The following is a 23,297-nucleotide window of genomic DNA, read 5'->3' on the forward strand; positions in this document are numbered from 1 at the left end:
AAACTGAAAATTTTTTATTTTTTTTTTTGCAAATAATCATTAACTTTAGAATTTGATGCCAGCAAAGAAGTTGGGAAAGGCGGCAATAAATACTGATAAAGTTGAGAAATGCTCATCAAACACTTATTTGGAACACCCCACAGGTGAACAGGCTAATTGGGAACAGGTGGGTGCCATGATTGGGTATAAAAGTAGATTCCATGAAATGCTCAGTCATTCACAAACAAGGATGGGGCGAGGGTCACCACTTTGTCAACAAATGCCTGAGCAAATTGTTGAACAGTTTAAGAAAAACCTTTCTCAACCAGCTATTGCAAGGAATTTAGGGATTTCACCATCTACGGTCCGTAATATCATCAAAGGGTTCAGAGAATCTGGAGAAATCACTGCACGTAAGCAGCTAAGCCCGTGACCTTCGATCCCTCAGGCTGTACTGCATCAACAAGCGACATCAGTGTGTAAAGGATATCACCACATGGGCTCAGGAACACTTCAGAAACCCACTGTCAGTAACTACAGTTGGTCGCTACATCTGTAAGTGCAAGTTAAAACTCTCCTATGCAAGGCGAAAACCGTTTATCAACAACACCCAGAAACGCCGTCGGCTTCGCTGGGCCTGAGCTCATCTAAGATGGACTGATACAAAGTGGAAAAGTGTTCTGTGGTCTGACGAGTCCACATTTCAAATTGTTTTTGGAAACTGTGGACGTCGTGTCCTCCAGACCAAAGAGGAAAAGAACCATCCGGATTGTTATAGGCGCAAAGTTGAAAAGCCAGCATCTGTGATGGTATGGGGGTGTATTAGTGCCCAAGACATGGGTAACTTACACACCTGTGAAGGCGCCATTAATGCTGAAAGGTACATACAGGTTTTGGAGCAACATATGTTGCCATCTAAGCAACGTTACCATGGACGCCCCTGCTTATTTCAGCAAGACAATGCCAAGCCACGTGTTACATCAACGTGGCTTCATAGTAAAAGAGTGCGGGTACTAGACTGGCCTGCCTGTAGTCCAGACCTGTCTCCCATTGAAAATGTGTGGCGCATTATGAAGCCTAAAACACCACAACGGAGACCCCCGGACTGTTGAACAACTTAAGCTGTACATCAAGCAAGAATGGGAAAGAATTCCGCCTGAGAAGCTTCAAAAATGTGTCTCCTCAGTTCCCAAACGTTTACTGAGTGTTGTTAAAAGGAAAGGCCATGTAACACAGTGGTGAACATGCCCTTTCCCAACTACTTTGGCACGTGTTGCAGCCATGAAATTCAAAGTTTATTATTTGCAAAAAAAAAAAAGTTTATGAGTTTGAACATCAAATATCTTGTCTTTGTAGTGCATTCAATTGACTATGGGTTGAAAATGATTTGAAAAATCATTGTATTCCGTTTATATTTACATCTAACACAACTTCCCAACTCATATGGAAACGGGGTTTGTACACACACGGCGCCATTTTATTCCATACAGGAGACACAAGACAATATGGCCTGTCATCATCTCGCACTGTTGGCGTTAACGCACTTTATTGTGTCTTTTTTACGCATTGAAGTCAGAAAAGATGCGTGCGGAGGGAGATGTTGCCAGCGCTGCCTGCAGGAGCAAAGGTCACCGCCTCTGTCCATGGTGCTGAGGACAGAGCACCGTGGCAGTGCTGACGGCGAGACACAGCTGGCAGGTGTCTAGATTTCACAGGTGGTACGTGGTAATCTAATCATCTGACGTCTTTCACAGTAAGCGGCCGGGAGCAGGAGGGGAGAGAGGATACGGACGCGACTGAAAGGTCACGTTGTGCGGAAGAAAGACTTTGATAAAAACCTATGTGCATTAAAACTTTGTTAAAAACGGCACGTTTGGCTTCTGTGAAGTGTCTGTCAGTGGGACCGCTAGGAAGCGACTTCCACAATGCGCATTTCCCCGGGACGCAGATTTTTTTTCAGGCGCCACTTTTCAGCAAATGGCTCACTTACGATGATGGAAAGATGTTTTGCACACCACATAACTTTCCTCCAGAAGGTCTTATCTGTGTCCATGTGATGTCAGATGAAACCAAAATCGAGCTGTTTGGCCACAATACCCAGCAATATGTTTGGAGGAGAAAAGGTGAGGCCTTTAATCCCAGGAACACCATCCCTACCGTCAAGCATGGTGGCGGTAGTAGTGTCCTGGGCATGACGTTAAAGTGCATCCGGCAGTGGAGAAACCTCTATGGGGTCTTGGGGCACTAGGAGGTTGACCCCTTTACTACTGTTACCCCAGGTGGCCCTTGGCAAAGGCCTAGTACCTGACTGTCCCCTAGCCAGGGATACAGTGAAGACCTCAACGGCGGAGCAGGCGGAAGACGGTAGATGTAAGAACTACCACAACGGCTGCGATGGCGGAAGAAGGCACCCCCAAATCCATGTGGGCCCAGTTATGGAGAAATAACAACCCAAGACCTCAACGGTGGAACAGGCGGAGGATGATTGCTAAACCCTATGGAGCGTCACAACGGCTGGGTTGGCGGATGAAGGCTGCAGCAGAAAAGGGTGCGCAGTCGTCTTGGACTCCATGCCACTGGACCCTGACCCGGATCTGTCAAGGATCGTGTGGTGACTGTCTGTGCACCAGTCTGCCCACGTTAAACAAAGTCACGCACAGGCATCCTCCATAAAGGGATACCCCCCCTACCAGGAGGATCGTTATACTCGCTTCGAGTGACCGCCGATAAGATAAGAGGTGGTAGTATTATGCTCAGGGCCTGTTTTGCTGCCCGGTACCGGTCCGCGGACCGATTGGTACCGGGCCGCACAAGAAATAAAAAAATAAAAAAATAAAAAAATAAATACTTTTTTTTTTTTAAATTAAATCAACATAAAAAACACAATATATACATTATATATCAATATAGATCAATATAGTCTGCAGGGATACAGTCCGTAAGCACACATGATTGTATTTATTTATGAAAAAATAAATAAAAATAAAATAAAATAAATTATTCCCCCCCCCCCCCCCCCCCCCCCCGGTCCGTGGGACAAATTTTCAAGCGTTGACCGGTCCGCAGCTACAAAAAGGTTGGGGACCACTGCTTTACAGAGAGTAAATGGGACAATGAAAAATTCTTCAGGACAACCTAAAATCCTCAGCCCGGAGTTGGGTCTTGGGCGCAGTTGGGTGTTCCAACAAGACAATGACCCTAAACACACATCAAAAGTGGTAAAGGAATGGCTAAATCAGGCTAGAATGAAGGTTTTAGAATGGCCTTCCCAAAAACCTGATTTAAATGTGTGGACAATGCTGAAGAAACAAGTCCATGTCAGAAAACCAACAAATCTAGCTGAACTGCACCAATTTTGTCAAGAGGAGTGGTCAAAAATTCAACCAGAAGCTTGTGGATGGCTACCAAAAGCGCCTTATTGCAGTGAAACTTGCCTAGGACATGTAAGCAAATATTAACATTGCTGTATGTATACTTTTGACCCAGCAGATTTGCTCACATTTTCAGTAGACCCATAATAAATTCATAAAAGAACCAAACTTCATGAATGTTTTTTTGTGACTAACAAGTATGTGCTCCAATCACTATCAAAAAAAAAAAGAGTTGTAGAAATTATTGGCAACTCAAGACAGCCATGACATTATGTTCTTTACAAATGTTCTTGTTCTATTGGCAGATAATTTTGCTTAGTTGAAATAAAATACCCCTAATTTTTGTATTTTTTTTTCTTGTTTTTGAACACTGACTTTTTGCAGTGTAACCGCTTGTTACTCTCGGGGTCTCCTAGCCGCTCGCCAGCAAATCATATGGTCTAAAAATGCATTTTTCCATCGACAACATGACATCATCGCGCCAAGTGCGTGCTCTTTCAGTCAATTAGTGCGCATATATACAGTTCGGCCCCCCGGACACTTTTTTTTTAAATTGTAATTTGGAAGAATTTATCTGAATGTGCTAGAACTATTTCTATTCAAAATTGTTTGAAATTGTCACGTGAGGGGGGTCGCAGCTTGCTGCAAGGTTCGTTCCCTCGGGATGCAGACGGACCACTCCGGACAGGACGTGCAGGTAGGAACATGATTTATTGTCGAAATCAAACAAGTACCAAAAACGGAAAACAAGCCAGAGGAAAAAAGTGCCGATCGCACTCGAAGCTAAGGCTAACACTTAGCACAGACTAGAAGACAAGGAATACTCACGTAAACAGGTTGCATGAAGGAAAACAATGAAGCCAGGCCGACTGACCAGCAAAGGCAGGCTTAAATAATGCCTCTGATTAGATCTCGGGAAACAGGTGAGCGTCCCGAACACCAATCAGAAGCAGGTGGAAATAATAAGTAACCATGGTAACTAAAAAAAACTCAAGGGTGCACAAAAACAGGAACTCAGGGAGTCCAATCTAACAGAAAATAACAAAACATGATCCGGACCACAGATCATGACAGAAATGTCACATGTTAAATGTTTAAATATTAACTGTCAGTTTACTGTAGTGTGCCAACTGTACTACTATATGAGTACGTATTTTCTATTGTTTCATTGAAAATAAAACAGCAAAGTCCATTTGGCTGTCATCTGAGACACAATTGTGTCAAAGTCATGATTTTTTTTTTTCATGCTTGAAATAAGAAATTATTTCTTTAAAAGAGTAGTTTTATACTTGTGGGTGTTGATGACACAGCTTTGCAACAGTTGATATTCTAGTTTCAAGCATGTTTTACTCAATATAGGTCATCAATTCTCAGCAACAAGCTGTAATATCTTACTGAGATCATTTAGGACCAAAACACTTCAAACAAGTAAAAGACTCTAACATAAAATCTGCTTAGTGAGAAGAATGATCTTATCAGACAGAAAATAAGCAAATATCTTACTTGGATTTCAGTTTTGCAGTGTACAACTTATTAAATGAAAATATAGAAAAAAATACCGGCAGCGGTAAAGTTTAGATCAATGAAGGAAAGAAGAAAGTGAATGAATGTCTATAACTGAATACATTTACATATGCATAAAAATATATTTTCTTTTGTATTATTTTTTTAATGATTTAAGTAACGTTTATACAACCTTTTTCAAAACACAATATAGAATGTGAGATATAACAGGATAATGCATACATTCATTATTTGTTTTCAAAACGGTTACAAAAAATTTGGACCCCATTTTTATGACCTGATGAGGTCCCTGGGACCCCATTTAGAAAATTCTGATACTGATACCACTCTCACACTATTATGTTGGATCCACTATGGACTGGACTCTCGCAATATTATGCTAGATCCACTATGGACTGGACTCACACACTATTATGTTAGATCCACTATGGACTGGACTCACACTATTATGTTAGATCCACTATGGACTGGACTCTCACACTATTATGTTAGATCTACTATGGACTGGACTCTCGCAATATTATGTTAGATCCACTATGGACTGGACTCTGACTATTATGTTAGATCCACTGTGGACTGGACTCTCACACTATTATGCTAGATCCACTATGGACTGGACTCTCACACTATTATGTTAGATCTACTATGGACTGGACTCTCACTATTATGTTAGATCCACTATGGACTGGACTCTCACGATTATGTTAGATCCACTATGGACTGGACTCTCACTATTATGTTAGATCCACTGTGGACTGGACTCTCACACTATTATGCTAGATCCACTATGGACTGGACTCTCACACTATTATGTTAGATCTACTATGGACTGGACTCTCACTATTATGTTAGATCCACAATGGACTGGACTCTCACTATTATGTTAGATCCACTGTGGACTGGACTCTCGCACTATTATGCTAGATCCACTCGACGTCCATTGCACCGGTCGCCCCGGGGCTTCATTATGCACCACACATTTTCAATGGGAGACAGGTCTGGACTACAGGCAGGTCAGTCTAGTACCCGCACTCTTTTACTACGAAACCACGCTGTTGTAACACGTGGCTTGCATTGTCTTGCTGAAATAAGCAGGGGCGTCCATGATAACGTTGCTTGGATGGCAACATATGTTGTTTCAAAACCTGTACGTACAGTTCAGCATTAATGGTGCCTTCACAGATGTGTAAATTACCCATACCATCACAGATGCTGGCTTTTCAACCTTGCGCCTATAACAATCCGGATGGTTCTTTTCCTCTTTGGTCCGGAGGACACGACGTCCGCAGTTTTCAAAAACTATTTGAAATGTGGACTTGTCAGACCACAGAATACTTTTCCACTTTGCATCAGTCCATCTTAGATGAGCTCGGGCCCAGCTAAGCCGGCGGCGTTTCTGGGTGTTGTTGATAAATGGCTTGATAAAAGTACAATTTAATCGTTGACAGTCATTGAAATAAAACACAAATATCTCCCCTTTTTCTTTCATTTTGCCAAAGTGGCTCTAGTAGAGATTAAAGTTGGAGAAGCTTGATACAAAGTATGAACTAATAGATCAGAGATAATATCAATGACTTTGCATGTGTCCTTGCCCAGGAAAGCTGAGGGTAATATCCTATCAAACGCATCCCAAGTGGAGGCGGCAGCACTTTTTTCTGTCCGTTGAACAGGCAGCCGGCATGAAATCACAAAGAAATGCTGAAGCTGTCACCCAATAGTCTCATGTCATGACATCATCGCAAAAGCATAAGACAGTATTTCGATGAATGGAGCTCTTTTATGTCGTCCTTGGATTTTTCATGACATTTTACAGGATTGGGTTTCTATCTTGGGAGAGTTTTATTCAAGCAGTCATTATTAAATACCTGCAATTGTCACTAATGAATTTTTTAGGTAATTTCATCTCGTCATGCATCTTAACGCTAAGAAAAGGGAAATGTTTATTATCGGTCCTGCTAGACACTGACATTTATCTAATAATACCACCTTAACACTTGACAAGAAAACAATTATACACTTATTTAATAATACCACCTTAAGGGCCTACTGAAATGAATTTTTTTTATTTAAATGGGGATAGCAGATCCATTCTATGTGTCATACTTGATCATTTCGCGATATTGCCATATTTTTGCTGAAAGGATTTAGTAGAGAACATCGACGATAAAGTTCGCAACTTTTGGTCGCTGATAAAAAAAGCCTTGCCTATACGGGAAGTAGCGTGACGTCACAGGTTGAAAGGCTCCTCACATTTCCCCATTGTTTACACCAGCAGCGAGAGCGATTCGGACCGAGAAAGCGACGATTTCCTCATTAATTTGAGCGAGGATGAAAGATTCGTGGATGAGGAACGTAAGAGTGAAGGACTAGAGTACAGTGTAGGACGTATCTTTTTTCGCTCTGACCGTAACTTAGGTACAAGGGTTCATTGGATTCCACACTTTCTCCTTTTTCTATTGTGGATCACGGATTTGTATTTTAAACCACCTCGGATACTATATCCTCTTGAAAATGAGAGTCGAGAACGCGAAATGGACATTCACATTGACTTTTATCTCCACGATAATACATCGGCGAAGCTCTTTAGCTAAGGAGCTAACGTGATAGCATTGGGCTTAAATGCAGATAGAAACAAAATAAATAAACCCCTGACTGGAAGGATAGACAGAAAATCAACAATACTATTAAACCATGGACATGTAACTACACGGTTAATGCTTTCCAGCCTGGCGAAGCTTAACAATGCTGTTGCTAACGACGCCATTGAAGCTAACTTAGCTACGGGACCTGGACAGAGCTATGCTAAAAACATTAGCTATCCACCTACGCCAGCCAGCCCTCATCTGCTCATCAACACCCGTGCTCACCTGCGTTCCAGCGATCGACGGCGCGACGAAGGACTTCACCTGATCATAGATGCGGTCGGCGGCCCGGAGACGGAGGAAGTCAAGGTGACTTCAGCGGCTAGCGCGTCTGGTATCTCAAAGTCCTCCTGGTTGTGTTGCTGCAGCCAGCCGCTAATACACCGATCCCACCTACAGCTTTCTTCTTTGCAGTCTTCATTGTTCATCAAACAAATTGCAAAAGATTCACCAACACAGATGCCTAGAATACTGTGGAATTATGTGATGAAAACAGAGCTTTTTGTATTGGATCCAATGGGTCGGAATACTTCCGTTTCAACCATTCACGTCACGCGCATACGTCATCATACATAGACGTTTTCAACCGGAAGTTTCACGGGAAATTTAAAATTGCACTTTATAAGTTTACCCGGCCGTATTGGCATGTGTTGCAATGTTAAGATTTCATCATTGATATATCAGACTGCGTGGTTGGTAGTAGTGGCTTTCAGTAAGCCTAACGTTTGACAACAAAACAATTATACACTTATTTAATAATACCACCTTAACACTTGACAAGAAAACAATTATAAACATATTCAATAATACCACCTTAACATTTGACAACATAATGATACACTTATTTAATAATACCACCTTAACATTTGACAACCAAACATTTATACTTATTTAATAATACCACCTTAACATTTGACAACAAAACAATAATACACTTATTTGTTAATACCACTTTAACATTTGACAACCAAACAATTAGACAAAGTGACTCAGTAAAGAATCTGGGTATCATCTTCCACCCAACTCTCTCATTTGAGTCACACATTAAGAGTGCTACTAAAACAGCCTTCTTTCATCTCCGTAATATTCATCCCATTTTGTCCACCACAGAGGCTGAGGTCATTTTTCATGCGTTCATTACGTCTCGTCTCGATTACTGTAACATATTATTTTGGGGTCTCCCTATGTCTAGCATTAAAATATTACAGTTGGTACAAAATGCGGCTGCTAGACTTTTGACAAGAACAAGAAACTTTGATCATACTACGCCTATACTGTACATACCTTTATATACCTATATAACTATATATATATATACCTATACTGTATTTAACTTTACTGTATATACCTATACTGCATATACCTTTATATACCTATATACATACCTATACTGTATATACCTATACACATACCCATACTGTATATACATATATACCTATATATATTCCTATACTGTATATATCTTTATATACCTATATACAAATATATGTATATATATATATATATACCTATATATATATATATATACCTGTATATATACCTGTATATATATATATATATATATATATATATATATATATATATATATATATATATATATATATATATATATATATATATATATATATATATATATATATATATATTTATATATATACCTAGACTGTATATACCTTTATACACCTATATACATATATACATATACTGTATATACCTTTATATATGTTACGATTGTACAGGGGAAGAAGACGGCACAGACAACAGGGACATCGTTTAACTCTATATTTATATAAATACAAAAATTTGAAGTGTGAACTAACTCAAATGTGTGTATGGTGTGCGACCATGTGTGGGAATTAAATGTTAAATGTTACCAGTAGTGTTGAGCGAGAGGCGGAAGTCCAAAGAGGGGAAAGACTGGCTCGGGGGTCCATGAGCAGGCAGGAAGTCGGGGGCAATAGAGAGGCGTCGAAGTCCGTGTCCAGGCGGGAGGTCGAGATCCAAAAGGTGCAGCCAGAGAACCAGAGGGAAACACAGGGAGACGAGACAATCAGCTCGTAACGCGGGAACGGAGGTAGACTGCTGGAAGACGACAAGGGGGACATGAGACCAATCAACACGGAGGGGGAGAAACACAGAGAGAGAGTATGCATATAGCGAGCGCTCTTGGAGGTGCGCCCAGCGCTTACTTGCTTATGGCTGTCCATCGATTACCATGATGACGTTGCTCCAGTAGTGGGTTATTGAGGGGGGTTTCGTATATGCCATTGCATGTGGCTGTGCAGGCCAATGGGCAACCCGCATGGTTTGCCACATGTGGGGTAGATGTAGTCCACGTTTGAGAGGGGGGCCCCTGCAGCGCGCTGATGTCGCTGTATACGTTGATGTTTTCTCCTCTCAGTGGTCTGCTCCTGGAGATGAGCAATGCCGGCGTGACTGCAGTTGCGCCAGGTGTGGCGATCATTAGCCAAGACTTCCAGTGCGGAAGGCTGGATAGCACAGCGCTTCAGGAGGGTTTTTATGTGGTCCTTGTAGCGTTTCCGCTGACCCCCAGGAGACCTACAGCCTTCCTGGAGTTGGCCGTAGAGGATCTGTTGGGGGAGCCTCTGGGCGGGCATGCGGATTATATTCCCCACCCAGCGCAGATGTCTTTGCGCAAGGAACACTTGGATGCTGGATGTTTGGGTCCGGTCATAGATATCCACATGTGGGACCCTGTCCTCCCAGATCAGACCCAGAATCCGTTGCAGGCAGCGGATGTGGTATCTCTCCAGGATTCTGCGTGCCTTTGATAAGGGGTCCAGGCTTCCGAGCCGTATAGCAGTGTGGACAGACAAACTGCTTTGTAAACAGCTGCTTTGGTGGAAACTGTCAGGTTTCTGTTCAGGAAGACCCTGGTTTTGAGCCTACCGAAGACAGCAGACGCTAACCCAACACGAACCTGGATGTCATTATCGATGTTACAGGTGGGGGACAGGACGCTTCCAAGGTAGAGGAAATGTGGAACAATGTGAGCTGCTGGCCATCAATGTTGAAGACAGGCACTTCTGACTGGTGGGTAGAGTGTTGCGCAATGATCTGTGTTTTTGAAATGTTGACCTTGAGTCCTAGGGCACTGTACGTGGATGAGACCACGTTAAGTGCACGTTGTAGAGAGTATGCCGTGTGGGCAGGACAGCACAATCGTCATCATACTGAAGTTCTAGGATCTGTTGTTTTGTAATTTTAGTGAACGCCTGAAGGCGCCGGATGTTGAAGAGACTGCCGTCTAGCCGGAACTGTATGTGGATGCCATCTGTGGTTCCCAGAGGTTTGTGTGAGAGGAGAGTGACTGCTGAGAGGAAGAGGTTGAATATGACAAGGGCTATGACACACCGCTGCCTTTCACATTAATAGAGGGGGATTGCTGGCTTCCAATGCGGACACAGGCTCACATTCCATCATGTAGTTGTCTCAGGATGTTGAGGAACTTCGGCGGAATCCCCAGCCTTCACAGTAAGTCCCAGAGGAGATTCCGGTTTACGGTGTCAAAAGCCTTGGACAGGTCGATGAAGGCAATGCACAGATGCTGGTGGTAATCTTTGAACTTTTCTTGTACCTGCCTGGCTACAAAGATCATGTCACTAGTGCTGCAATCTCTTCTGAATCCACACTATGATTCAGGTAGGATGTTCTCAGAGATGTGAGTCACTAAGCGAGAGAGCATGACCCGGGCAAGAACTTTCCCAGCAACCGAGAGCAGGGAAATTCCTCTGCTGTTTCTACAGTCGGCTTTGTCACCTTTCCTCTTAAAGATGGTTATTATAGCAGCATCATTCCATTCCTGGGGGATGGCTTCAGAGGACCAGATGGAGTCAATCAGTTGGTGGAGCTGACGGGTGAGGAGATAGCCACCAAGCTTCAGCACCTCAGCTGGGATACCATCAGGGTCGGGGCTTTTGTTGTTTTTTAGGCCCTTAAAGGCGTTTCGGACCTCAGCAAAGGTAGGCGGGGAGTCTAGGTGGTCGACAGGGGGAGTGGTTGGGAAATTGATGAAAATGTCCTGGTCAGAGGGATTTTCGGAGTTAAGGAGAGTGTTGAAATGTTCAGCCCATCTATTTAGGATCTGGGGTGTGTCTTTATAAAGGGTGACTCCGTCTGTCGATCTGACTGGGGTTATGTTTTTTCTCTCTGGACCATATATAGATTTGATGGCATCATAGAATCCATGGGAATTGTTGGTGTCAGCAAAGAGTTGGATCTCACTGGCTTTCTTGGTCCACCAGTCATGTTCCATGGCTCTGAGAGTACGCTGGACTTCGGCTCTGATGGAGGAGAGTCGAGTCTTTAGTGTGATGGATTGTGGGTTGGCCAGGTAAGCAGCATGGGCTTTGTGTTTTGCCTGGAGAAGTTTATGGATATCCAGTGCACTGTTGTCAAACCAGTCCTGATGTTTACGCCTGGTGTACTCAAGGGATTCCTCTGCTGCCTGATGGATGGCAGTCCTTAGGGTGTTCCAGCAGGTGTTGATGTCAGAGTCCAGGTGGGTATCAGGGATTGCAAACACATTTTCTGCAAGCTGTGCTCTGAACTGGTCTACAGAGTGCTTGGATTTGAGTGCTTTACAGTTGTGTCCTTGCTCTCGAGGTCTGTATCCAGGGTTGGGGCGTAGGCGCTGATAAGGGTGACATGGCGATTTTTGGTGAGTGGTACATGCCACGTCATGAGCCTTTCGCTTATACCCACTGGAGTGGGGGAATTAATTTAAGTGGTGGTAGAAGTGCGCAGTCTCTTCCCGCACTGTTTTGTCTTGGCCCCATGTGGCGTCCTCCAGTGGCATGAAGAGCTCATGACGACCTTCTGCCGCATGGGGTTGCAGAGGACTGCTAGAGTACTGGTCTGGTGGTGACTGCCTAATGCGGGTCTCTTTACAGGTTTTCTCCCGCAGCCTATAACCAAAAGGTTAGCCAGTAGGCACTGGTCAGTCGGATGGTGGTAGCCTGGATGGAGGCTAAGCTATCCACCCCCGGGGGATCCTATGCTGCTGTTTAACCTGAGGCCGCAAGGCACACAGTTACTGGGGATTGCCACGAGGAGGCACAGCAAAGGTCTTGGTGATGGAGAGGCTATGTACTGGTGAGGAAAGACTTACACATTCTGCTTTTGCATCGTTTGGTTCTTGATCAGCTAGCCAGCGGCAGTTCCTGCGGCAGTTCTTTGCTGCTTGCTGCAACACAGCAAGCAGCAGACAGGCATGCAACTATGTTATCCGAGGATGGCTGCACTAGACGCATCACATCATCCAGCGCAGCGCACAGATGAATGTGCACTGGTGTGCGCCCGGGCCGTGACAGTACCCCCCTCCTATGGACAGCTTCCAGATATCCTAACACTGGAACCAAAAGAACACAGAGATCAAGAGTTAAGGGAGGGTAGAGGGGTGAACTGGTGATAGGTCGCCGGCCCAAGTGTCCCCGAATCCACCAGGGACGAGTCTGGTGGCGGCGGCAAGTAGAACGGCGCTGCAGCCAGAGAGGCGGGCGACCAAAGAATGGTCACCTTTTTTGCCGTCAGGAAGGCGGACGCGAGTGGGGCCAGAACCACAGCAGTCTATGAGTTCCACGTCTCTGTCCTGGGCGTTGCTTCTATCGGCGCAAAAAGCGTCCATGCACTGGCCTGATGGCCGCCTGTGTGGAAGTCGCGGGGGCGACGATGATGGAGCCGAGGAAGATGGCGGCGTTGTGGAAAGGTCCGCCAAAGACTAGGAGGAGGATGTCGTCGAAGCCACAGACAAGGAGGACGATGTCGTCGGAGTCAGAGACGAGGAGGACGACGTCGTTGGAGCCAGTGACGAGGAGGACGATGTCGTCGGAGACAGAGACGAGGAGGACGATGTCGTCGGAGACAGAGACGAGGAGGACGATGTCGTCAGAGCCAGAAACGAGGAGGACGATGTCGTCGGAGCCAGAGATGAAGCAGCAGGCTGAGGAACTGGCTGAGGTGCTGAATCAGGCACTGGCCGTGGTGCTGAAGCAGGCGCTGGCCGTGGTGCTGGTTCGGAGACCAGCCTTGGAGCGGATGCTGGTTCGGGTACCAGACTTGGAGCGGGTTCTGGTTCGGCAACCAGTCATAGGGAGGGTGCTGGTTCTGGGACCAGTCTTGGAGTGGGTGCTGGTTCGGGAAATCAAGATTGTTTTATAAACATCCCAACCATGCCTCCATGGTTTGATTTCACATTTTTGGGAATTATGCAGATCCAAACAACACCAAAACAGGTACCAATAGGTAAGAAAAGTTGGTTTTGCATGACAGGTCCCCTTTAAAGCAGCACAAAGTAACTTTTCAACCTTCATCAAATATGTTCACAACTTTTGGGATGATACATGGACTTACAACTAGTTGTATGACACCTCTGTCATGGCCTGAGAGGGTCTGTATCGGAAAACCAATCTGTCCACGTGAAAATTAAATGAAATTAAACTCGATTTCCTCTTCTCTTTTCTTTTTGCTTAGCTTACCCCCACTCGAGCAGCTGAAACCAACACACAGGCTTCCACTCTCTTTTGCTTGCTTTCATTCACGGCCTCACAGACAGTCTGAAAAAGCATAGTTCATTTATAAGTAAGGGGTGGCAGTAAATACGTTTCACATCTTCCTACTTTTTTTTTGGATAAAAAAAGGAATCATTATGTATCGTTTTAATGAATTTGATATATAAATATATATATATACGTTTGTATATATATATATATACATATGTATGTGTGTGTGTGTGTATTGTGAATGAGTGTGTGTGTGTGTGTGTGTGTGTGTGTATATTAATCAATGAAAGTTTTGTTATATAGCCCTTAAACACAAATGTCTCAAAGGGCTGCACAAGCCACAACGATGTATATATATATATATATATATATATATATATATATATATATATATATATATATCTATATATATATATATATATATGTGTGTATATATATATATATATATATATATGTATGTATATATATATATTTTTGTGTGTGTGTATATATATGTATATGTATGTGTATATATATATATATATATACACATACATATACATATATATACACACACACAAAAATATATATATATACATACATATATATATATATATATATATATACACACACAAAAAAAATATATATATATACATACATATACATAAATACACACACAAACATATATATAAAATTAAAACAATACATAATGATTAATTTTGTAGATATGTGATTAAATGTGTAGATATGTATATATGTGTGTATATATGTATATGTGTGTTTTTAGTGTAAAGTATTCTTTTCTATATCAGTACTTTATTATTTTCATTTATCTTTGAACGTGTCTAAAGCAGAACAGCAGAGACGTCAGCCTGTCCTCCTCTTTCACTCCTCTGTGGTCTTTCCCCTGCCTCGTTGGAGTCACTGAGGCCCGCCGACTGCCTGGGCGCTCTCCATCGCCTCTGAAAGGAACCTTGCTGGGCCCAACTGTCTGTGTAACAAGCGGGGCCGGGGCCCCACAGTGGGGGGGGTCCAAGCAACTGTGTGTGTGTTTACATTCGTGAGCACTTGGTGCGTGTTTGTAAAAGGAGCCTCCGAGTGAGAGCGCCATCGCCCCAACACACACACAGACACACACACACTCACACACACACACCGCGCTCAGTGATCCTCCAGTACTTAGTGACAGCAGGGGAGGAGGTGGAGAAGGAGGCTAATAGATATGTTTGTTTACTTATTACTCCTTGACTTGATCAATTGATCAGCAGGCTAATTCACTGCCACGCTGGCTCATTACATTTAAATTGCAAATTGATTCGTTGAGCTTTCATCTTCCATCCCCAACAGTGTAGGAGTGTGCATGTGTGTGTGTGTGTGTGTGTGTGTGTGTGGGTGTGTGTGTGTTTAAGTGGACGTACAGTCAGCGTGTGTCTGCCCATTCACCACATTCACATACATTGTCTACATTGAGAGAAGTTGCAGAGTAGCTACACACACACACACACACACACACACACACACACACACACACACACACACACACACACACACACACACACACACACACACACACACACACACACACAATTTTACAAGAAAAGCTTCAAATGTTGGTAATTTTATGAAAGGAGTTGTAATTTTACCCGACAAAAGTCAACATTCTTGAAGAAAACTTTAAAGTTTTGGCAATATTATAATAATAATCGGAATTTTACTCTGCAAAATTATGACAAAAGTCATAATTAAATTTTTAAAAAATCCCTATTTTACAAGAACAAAAAAAAAAAAAGGCAATATTGTGATAAAAGTCTGAATTTTATATGACAAATGTCACCATTTTGCATTAAAAAGTAATAATTTTACATAAAAAAGTAATAATTTAACTAGAAAATATTGCAATATTACAGAAGCAGAAAGAATATGAGAAATTGTTCCCAATTTTATAAGAAAAAAGTTGACACATCGTGACAAAAAGACTGCTTTTAGTTAATTTATTTACTTTTGAATTTTTGGTTCATAATTGGTTTTTAATCTTCATTATTTACTTCAAGTTATTACAGTATGTCTCTATATACATATATTTATTTTATTTTGTTTTATTAATTTTGGCCAAAGGGGGCGCATTTCAATTTCTTACACACACTTGTTATTTCATATGTTGGCCAGAGGGGGAGCACTTTTAAAACCGACACAGTGAATTTGTAAAATCCCTTTTTTTTGGGACCACCCTCACTTTGATAGATTTCACCACCAGGGGTGCAAATGAGCCATTCTCTATAAGATGCAATGGTTTTCCGTATTGGGACCATGATTTATGTCCTAACTTGTTCACCAGGCCTCACATGGAAGGTATTTTTCCTTGTTGATGTCTCAAGAAGGGTAGAAATACAAGAGAACACACACAGACACAGATTCTTGTATTTCTTACCTTCTTGAGACCTCCGAAAAATGCCTACCTCTTTAGGACCACCCTTTCTAGTTTTATAAAGATTTGTATTTACAACATTAATAATATATAAATACTATGCACATATATAAATGGTAAGCTTTTAGTTAATTATTATATACTTTTTTTGTTTGTAATTGTTTTTTTAATCTTCATTAATTACTTCAAGTTATTACAGTATGTCTCTATATACATATTTATTTATTTTTTTTAAAATTAATTTTGGCCAAAGGGGGCGCACTTCAATTTCTTACACACACTTGTTATTTCATATGTTGACCAGAGGGGGAGCACTTTTAAAAGCAACACAGTCAATTTGAAAAATCCCTGCTTTTTGGGACCACCCTAATTTTGATATATTTCACCACCAGGGGTGCAAACGAGATGTTTATATTTAGTTTGTTGTAATGTGCTGAAGACCGATGACAAATGAGTCACGGACTACAGATGGCCCCTGTGCCGCACTTTGGGCAACCCAGCTGTAGAAGCTAACTGTTAATGGCCACTATAGTCTTAGTACCATTGTGTATTTGTTCACCCTATGGTCACATATGGGATGCAGATTGTCTTACGCCAGCACCGGAAGTCGTAAAATCAACTGTTCACCTGGCGGGTTTTTTCGGGGATGAATAGGGAAGTCCTTCTTTATCTTCAGTCTTGTTTTATCATATATTGCTGCCTTTGCACCTGTCAATGTTTACTTTTGTATGCACAAAAAATCAACAAAAAAATCCTGACTTTGGAGCAATGTTCACGGACTCTAGTATTTGGCTCTCTATTAGATGCAATGGTTTTCTGTATTGGGACCATGATTTCGGTCCTAACTTGTCCTCATATGGAAGGTACTTTTCCTTGTTGATGTCTCAAGAAGGGTCGAAATAAAAGAACACACACACACACACACACACACACACACACACACACACACACACACACACACACACACACACACACACACACACACACACACACACACACACACACACACACACACACACACACACACACACACACACACACACACACACACACACACACACACGTGCAGCAAAGCCCTGTTGAAGGCTGGTGATGACGTGTTTTTCGAGCAGACTTCAGTGAACGATGACTGATGTGGACTTGAACAGTTGGAGAATATGCAACCAAAGTGAGCAGCAGCGGGCGACTGCTAAGCTAAGCGCTAATTGACACTATCAGAGATAAGCCCTTGCTAAAGCACTAGCAGGCTGCATTTGTAACATACTTTAATACCAATTTAACTGTACTTCAAATGACACTTCAGTATTCAATGCAAATTTTAAGACATATTCCAAAAAAGCTGATGTTTTTGGAATTGAAGGCAGGCATGAGGCAATTAGCATAGATTAGCATAATGACTGATTTGAATGTGTAATATTCAAGAATACAGTGGGCACTAGGGTTGTCTCGATACGGTATTCTCCATCGGTATTTCGATATATATATATATATATATATATAACTACCGTTCAAAAGTTTGGGGTCACATTGAAATGTCCTTATTTTCGAAGGAAAAGCACTGTACTTTTCAATGAAGATAACTTTAAACTAGTCTTAACTTTAAAGAAATACACTCCATACATTGCTAATGTGGTAAATGACTATTCTAGCTGCAAATGTCTGGTTTTTGGTGCAATATCTACATAGGTGTATAGAGGCCCATTTCCAGCAACTATCACTCCAGTGTTCTAATGGTACAATGTGTTTGCTCATTGGCTCAGAAGGCTAATTGACGATTAGAAAACCCTTGTGCAATCATGTTCACACATCTGAAAACAGTTTAGCTCGTTACAGAAGCTACACAACTGACCTTCCTTTGAGCAGATTGAGTTTCTGGAGCATCACATTTGTGGGGTCAATTAAACGCTCAAAATGGCCAGAAAAAGAGAACTTTCGTCTGAAACTCGACAGTCTATTCTTGTTCTTAGAAATGAAGGCTATTCCATGCGAGAAATTGCTAAGAAATTGAAGATTCCCTACAACGGTGTGTACTACTCCCTTCAGAGGACAGCACAAACAGGCTCTAACTAGAGTAGAAAAAGAAGTGGGAGGCCGCGTTGCACAACTGAGCAAGAAGATAAGTACATTAGAGTCTCTAGTTTGAGAAACAGACGCCTCACAGGTCCCCAACTGGCATCTTCATTAAATAGTACCCGCAAAACACCAGTGTCAATATCTACAGTGAAGAGGCGGCTGCGGGATTCTGGGCTTCATGGCAGAGTGGCAAAGAAAAAGCCATATCTGAGACTGGCCAATACAAGAAAAATATTAAGATGGGCAAAAGAACACAGACATTGCACAGAGGAAGACTGGAAAAAAGTGTTGTGGACGGATGAATCCAAGTTTGAGGTGTTTGGATCACAAAGAAGAACGTTTGTGAGACGCAGAACAACTGAAAAGATGCTGGAAGAATGCCTGACGCCATCTGTTAAGTATGGTGGAGGTAATGTGATGGTCTGGGGTTGCTTTGGTGCTGGTAAGGTGGGAGATTTGTACAGGGTTAAAGGGATTCTGAATAAGGAAGTCTATCACTCCATTTTGCAACACCATGCCATACCCAGTGGACAGCGCTTGATTGGAGCCAATTTCATCCTATAACAGGACAATGACCCAAAACACACCTCCAAATTGTGCAATAACTATTTAGAGAAGAAGCAGGCAGCTGGTATTCTATCGGTAATGGAGTGGCCAGCGCAGTCACCAGATCTGAACCCCATTGAGCTGTTGTGGGAGCAGCTTGACCGTATGGTACGCAAGAAGTGCCCATCCAACCAATCCAACTTGTGGGAGCTGCTTCTAGAAGCGTGGGGTGCAATTTCTCCAGATTACCTCAACAAATTAACAGCGAGAATGCCAAAGGTCTGCAATGCTGTAATTGCTGCAAATGGAGGATTCTTTGACGAAAGCAAAGTTTGATGTAAAAAAAATCTTATTTCAAATACAAATCATTATTTCTAACCTTGTCAATGTCTTGACTCTATTTTCTATTCATTTCACAACGTATGGTGGTGAATAAGTGTGACTTTTCATGGAAAACACAAAATTGTTTGGGTGACCCCAAACTTTTGAATGGTAGTATATATATATATATATATATATATATATATATATATATATATATATATATATATATATATATATATATATATATATATATATATATATATATATATATATATATATATATATATATATATATATATATATATATATATATATATATATATATATATATATATATATATATATATATATATATATATATATATATATATATATATATATATATATATATATATATATATATATATATATATATATATATATATATATATACATATATATATAGTCGCTCCGGACTATAAGTCGCACCGGCCGAAAATGCATAATAAAGAAGGAAAAAAACATATGTAAGTCGCACTAGAGTATAAGTCGCATTTTTTTGGGAAATTTATTTGATAAAAGCCAGCACCAAGAATAGACATTTGAAATGCAATTTAAAATAAATAAAGAATAGTGAACAACAGGCTGAATAAGTGTACGTTATATGAGGCATAAATAACCAACTGAGAAGGTGCCTGGTATGTTAACGTAACATATTATGGTAAGAGTCATTCAAATAACTATAACATATAGAACATGCTATACGTTTACCAAACAATCTGTCACTCCTAATCGCTAAATCCCATGAAATCTTATACGTCTAGTCTCTTACGTGAATGAGCTAAATAATATTATTTGATATTTTATGCTAATGTGTTAATAATTTCACACAAAAGTCGCTCCTGAGTATAAGTCGCACTAACTAACTATGAAACTATGAAAAAAACTGCGACTTATAGTCCGAAAAATACAGTATATATATATATATATATATATATATATATATATATATATATATATATATATATATATATATATATATATATATATATATATATATATATATATATTAGGGCTGTACTGTATACCGGTATTAGTATAGTACCGCAATACCCACGTCGTAGTCACGGCATGACAATCAGAGGAGCATGTTCGGCAGTGCACACACACAGAGTACTTACAAGCAGACACAGTGCGTAGACAGAAAAGGGAGAACGGACGCATTTTGGCTTAAAAACTAAAATAAAGGTGAAGTTATAACACTGAAACGCCCTCAGGAAGAGATGCTTTATGACATGGCTAGCTAGCTAGCGGCTAATGTCCATCCGCCGTCGGCAGTGTTGTAGCTACTTCTAAACCACTAATCCTCGTCTCCATGGCGACAAATAAAGTAAGTTTCCTACAAGTATCATCCCTGCAGGATGAGGAGTAGCTAAACATGCTTCACTACACACCGTAGCTCAACGGCATCACAATGTAAACAAACGCCATTGGTGGATCTACACCTAACATCCACTGTAATGATATCAAGTACAGGCACGTGTCTTGTCGGTACTACTATGATTACGTCGATATTTTTTGGCATCACAACATCTTCTTTCGTGTTTTTAAAATGTATATTATGTTTATAAACTCAGGAAATATGTCCCTGGACACATGAGGACTTTGAATATGACCAATGTATGATCCTGTAACTACTTGGTATCGGATTCATACCCAAATGTGTGGTATCATCCAAAACTAATGTAAAGTGTCAAACAACAGAAGAATAAGTGATTATTGCATTTTAACAGAAGTGTAGATAGAACATGTTAAAAGAAGAAATAAGCAGATATTAACAGTAAATGAACAAGTAGATTAATAATTCATTGTCTACCACTTGTCCTTGATAATTTTGACAAAATAATAGGTAGATAAATGACACAATATGTTACTGCATATGTCAGCAGATTAATAAGGAGCCCTTGTTTGTTTACTTACTACTAAAAGACAACTTGTCTAGTATGTTCACTATTTTATTTAAGGACTTATATGCAAAAATAAACATATGTTTAATGTACCCTAAGAATTTTTGTTAAAATAAAGCCAATAATGCAATTTTTTCGTGATCCCCTTTATTTAGAAAAGTACCGAAAAGTACCGAAAAGTATCAAAATAATTTTAGTACCGGTACCGGTACCAAAATATTGGTATCGTTACAACACTAATACATAGAGATGTCCTGTAATATCGGCCTGCCGATATTATCGGCCGATAAATGCTTTAAAAAGTAATATCGGAAATTATCGGTATCGTTTTTTTTAATTATCGGTATCGTTTTTTTATTTTTTTAAATTAAATCAACATAAAAAACACAAGTTACACTTATGGTACAATTAGGGCACCAACCCAAAAAACCTCCCTCCCCCATTTACACTCATTCACACAAAAGGGTTGTTTCTTTCTGTTATTAATATTCTGGTTCCTACATTATATATCAATATATATCAATACAGTCTGCAAGGGATACAGTCCGTAAGCACACATGATTGTGCGTGCTGCTGGTCCACTAATAGTACTAACCTTTAACAGTTAATTTTACTCATTTTCATTAATTACTAGTTTCTATGTAACTGTTTTTATATTGTTTTACCTTCTTTTTTATTCAAGAAAATGTTTTAATTAATTTATCTTATTTTATTTTATTTTTATTTTTTAAAAAGACCTTATCTTCACCATACCTGGTTGTCCAAATTAGGCATAATAATGTGTTAATTCCACGACTGTATATATCGGTATCGGTTGATATCGGTACCGGTAATTAAGAGTTGGACAATATCGGAATATCGGATACCGGCAAAAAAGCCATTATCGGACATCCCTACTAATATATATATATATATATATATATATATTTTTACATTTTTATGCTCCACCATCTCGTGAGGTTTAAAAAGTCAAAACCATTACCTTCATTTGGTCCTTCATTTGCTTCCCCGGCTTTTTGTCCATAAAGGCCTTTACGTGATGACTCCTCAGCCCCGTCAGACTCCACCGTGATCCACGCCGACACACATTCATCACCGCTTAACACAAACAGCACATAAACACACACACAGAGCTTGGATCAATGGTCATGAATGTGATCTGTGACAAGCCTGACACATGCACCCACGAGGCCTTTCGGTCACACGGTTTCTGTTGACCACTCCTTACACAACACACACACACACACACACACACACACACACACACACACACACACACGTGGACGCACAAACCCTCTCGCCGCTTCCTTCCCGCGACACACTTGTCAAGAACCTCGTTGACCCGTGACCCCGCCCCACTTGGCGCCGTTATTGATTTTTATTTTTTTTTCCCCCTCCGAGCCTCTCAATCTGGGATGAAGCAGGGAGAGGATGGGGGAGTTAGTCGTCATAGTCAGGTATAAGGGAGGGCAGGCCAGGATGGAGGCGGGCGATCAATGCGTGCTGATGGCTGAGCTTGCAGCAGCACAAACAACACCCAGTCATGGAGAAAATCAAAGAGGGCCCTGGGTAGCATGGCTGAGCGACACTCAGGCTGGGGAGTGAGGGAGGATGAGGGATCCTTGGCAATATTTTACTGACTGCATTGCAATACGGGGCAAGTACCGTATTTTATGGACTATAGAGCGCACCGGTATATAAGCCACACCCACCAAATTGCAGAAGAAAACACATGTGTTCATTCATAGTTTTGATGCCTTCAGTGACAATCTACAATGTAAATAGTCATGAAAATAAGGAAAACGCAATCAAAGTATTCTTATATAGCCCTTAAACACAAATGTCTCAAAGCCACACCCACCAAATTGCAGAAGAAAACACATTTTCCCAGAAACAACAATTTAGCTGTTTGGCCACAATACCCAGCAATATCTTTGGAGGAGAAAAGGTGAGGCCTTTGAACCCAG

At 41.1% G+C, this 23,297-nt stretch overlaps 1 long non-coding RNA gene across 1 annotated transcript in view; it reads right to left on the bottom strand.

The window, feature by feature from the left end:
- The window catches only part of LOC133631282 (uncharacterized), an 80,319-nt gene that overhangs the window by 27,281 nt on the left and 29,741 nt on the right, over nt 1-23,297 (bottom strand). Inside the window, exon 3 of the long non-coding RNA XR_009821425.1 lies at nt 22,313-22,428. This is a non-coding gene — a long non-coding RNA (uncharacterized LOC133631282). The remainder of the gene's footprint in view (nt 1-22,312; nt 22,429-23,297) is intronic.

Source organism: Entelurus aequoreus, linkage group LG16 (assembly GCF_033978785.1).
Source record: "Entelurus aequoreus isolate RoL-2023_Sb linkage group LG16, RoL_Eaeq_v1.1, whole genome shotgun sequence".
Lineage (NCBI taxonomy): Eukaryota > Metazoa > Chordata > Actinopteri > Syngnathiformes > Syngnathidae > Entelurus > Entelurus aequoreus.